Raw genomic sequence first — 3,316 nt, 5'->3', positions numbered from 1 at the left:
CTATTATCTAATAGGTTTGGAGATGGCATATTTCCACCAATTTCACTCTTTTTCATTGTTAGAAGGCAATTCTGCATGGGTATGTCATGTTTCTGTACATCTACAAGGAAAGCACTGACAGTTCTTTGTTTCCCAATATCTTTTGAAAGATATTTGAATAACAAAAATATTTGTAAAATAGATACAGTGATTTCCTCCAGAGCAAAAGGTATGAATGCTTACTGCAGTATAGCAAATATGTCTCCTTACAGAACAAAGGGAAGGCATATTACTGTCCATTATATAAGATTAAGTTTCTTAAAGTTTCCTGTTCTCTAATACAACCTTCTGCATATGTATGTGTCAGGTACCCATTTCATATCACTGTATGGTAAGTGGAGCTCAGGGATCTAAGGTAAATGCTGATATTCTGTCGATAACTGTTGCTGTGAATAATAAACTGTTCATGAGGTGAAATTGTGAAAGTGGTTATAGTATGAGTATCAGAAAATAAATTTTAAAACAGAGTCTGGGAACATACCTTGTTTGTTGCTAACTCAGCTCCCGGTGAGGCAACTTGCTCACCAATCTATTGGTTAACCCTAGGCCCACTCCATTATGACAAATAGAACTAAGATTCATCCTGGGTTGGCAGAAGTTTTTGTCCCCTTTCAGACAACAGTGACAGGAGCACACAACGACGATGAGAATAAAAGGAGGAAAATCACAAGCACCAAGTACACTGGTGAATCATCAGAACTTATACTAATTTGCTTGGGAAATGAGAGGGTCCAGCAAATAATGCTAGTAAACAAAGAACACATAGAGTGGGGCTGTCTCATGACTCAACCCATCCTTCAGATGATTATGCAAACCATTGGGAGCTAACGGTAAATAACTCAGAGGATTTCATGAAATAGTTACTGGCTACTTAAAAGAGTTTTTGCCTTCTTGGGGAGACTTATAAGACAAACAAAATTCTGTGTACACTATAGGTGAGTCATTTAATAGTATTTGGGCTTTTACTGCCCCAGATTGGGTATACAATGCTGACAAAGTTATTCACTGAGGAATGAGAAACCAACCCAAAGAATGTTGAAAATTCTTGTAAGTTATTCCACCACCCTGGAAAACTCCCCTAGCCCTTATGTTGAAATCATGTGAAAAATTAGAAGTATTATCTTGCTACATTATGCTGAATTTCTCAAAAAAGTTTTCTGCTTTGGGAGCCAAGTTAGCCAGAGGGTGCAAATCTTACGTCCTGGAGGGAAAGCAGTGTAGCTGTGGCTGCTGAGTGAAGACGTTCCCTAAGGTTAAAATAGACGATGGCAGCAATGAGGACTTTGTCACCTTATAAAGAGTATTAGGTCAGCTGAATACATTGGAAGCTTCACCTGATGAGACACAAGCAGCCACTATACCACACAGAATCAAATGAGAATACAAAGCCTTTCTAATGGTACAGAGCAGCTCTCTCTCTCCAGGTCCCCTGATTTCTTTAACTCAACCTTCTCTTTAACTAAACCACAGCTGCAAGGAAAACAATTATTAGAGATGGGGCTGAGGGCTCTCTGTCCTTAATGAAGATCAAATGCCATATGCACATATCTGAGTAGGCTGAGGAAGTTTGGTGAGGGGGAAGAATTAAACTTTTATGGCTTTGTTAGCTATAGATAGCCAAGTCACTATTCACCTGGACTTGTGAAAAAAAAAAAAAAGGCACCCAGAATCAGGTAACAGGGTTTGGGTGGGTTTCGAGTGGAAAAAGAGAGCTAGTATGACCTCGTGAGCAAAACTTTCTAGGTCAATTCTGCACACTATTGGTGCTATCTCCACATCTGAATATATACTAGGAACTGGTGCTTGTATTTCCCTGTCCCATAAGTGCCAGATGAGATTTAGTCACATGCAGAGAAGTGCTAGTAGGACATATAAATTGCTCTCCCACCACTCTCCCTGTTGCTTCCCTGGTGGTCCAACACAGAGTAGAATCCCAGGAGGAAAAAAGAAAATCAAAGACCTGATTGAATACTTAAAGGAAACACTGGTAGTAAGAGATGCAAGATCTCTATAGCACAGCCATTTATGCCAAGTGCAAAATCTAATGGGAGTTAAAAGCCTATAGTGGGTTATTATCAAATAAATTCAGTTTTTTCTACTATGAGCCCAGCTGTTGCAGATGTTATGACTCAAACTGAATCCGTTACACAGGTTGATGGTACATGGTACACTGTTTTGAACACTGACAACACCTTCTTTCCACTAAGGATGAAGATCTGTTCACATTCATGTGGCAAGGCCTCTAATATATGCTTGTAGAACTCCCCCAGGGTTTATCTAAACTCCAGTGCCATTTACCAAAATTGAATGGTCAGATATTAGTGCAAGTGCTTCTACACTCTGATTTTTAAAACTTTTGCTATATACATGACATCCTGATGGTAGGCAATCAGAAACCTCAATCTGTTATTATCACACATCCCCTAGGAAGAGTGACTGAAAATCTCCAACAAAATCCAGGAGCCTACTTGCCAGTAATGTTTCTTGGGACTATGTAGGCAGATTTGCAATACTCAGCCTTCAGGCAGTCAAAGAAAAATTGTTGTCTCTTTAGCACCGTGAGGAAGATGGAATCAGTATAGTCTGGCCCCCTCTCCTCATATCTGGCTGGGTATGATTCAGCACATCCCTTGTAAACAAGGTATATAACTGCACATGTGTGCCCATATACTTGTTGGCTTGTTATCACTATTGTGTACTTTGGTATATAAGACAATGGCTTCTAACTGCTGGCGGCAGAGTTCATGTCAGACTAAAGCATGTCTATCCTGTCATTGTCCACCAGAATCTTCTTCAACTACTTGACTCACGACCTGCATGGGACAGGGAAGAGGGGTTTGTGATCCAGCTCAACAAGCACCTCCACCTCCACCTCCAAAAAGGAAGCCCAGCACCTAACTGGACACTTTGGATATTGGAAATGCTTTATGATTGCTTGGGCATTCTATTTGGTCCTTTATCTCAACTATCCCACAAATAAACATCTTTCGAGTGAGGTCTAAAAAAAATTCTGCTATGGAAACTGTCCAGTTAGCTGTGTCATGTCCTCTATCTTTAGATTCCTATGAGATTAATGACCCCTTTGAGCTATAAATCTCTGTAACTGGTAATTTTCTAGTTGGAGTCTCTGACAAAGGGAAGCAATCTGCATCTGGAAGCTTTGGACTCCTCTTCTTTCTGATATGGCTACCAGATACACCGCTTTTGAAAAGCAGCTATTAGTTTGCTACTGGGCCCTTTTCAAAACTGAACAGCTGAACCATGGAGGCTTTGTGTC

Source organism: Cynocephalus volans, chromosome X, assembly GCF_027409185.1.
Source record: "Cynocephalus volans isolate mCynVol1 chromosome X, mCynVol1.pri, whole genome shotgun sequence".
Classification (NCBI taxonomy): Eukaryota; Metazoa; Chordata; class Mammalia; order Dermoptera; family Cynocephalidae; genus Cynocephalus; species Cynocephalus volans.
This window is presented reverse-complemented; position numbering follows the sequence as displayed.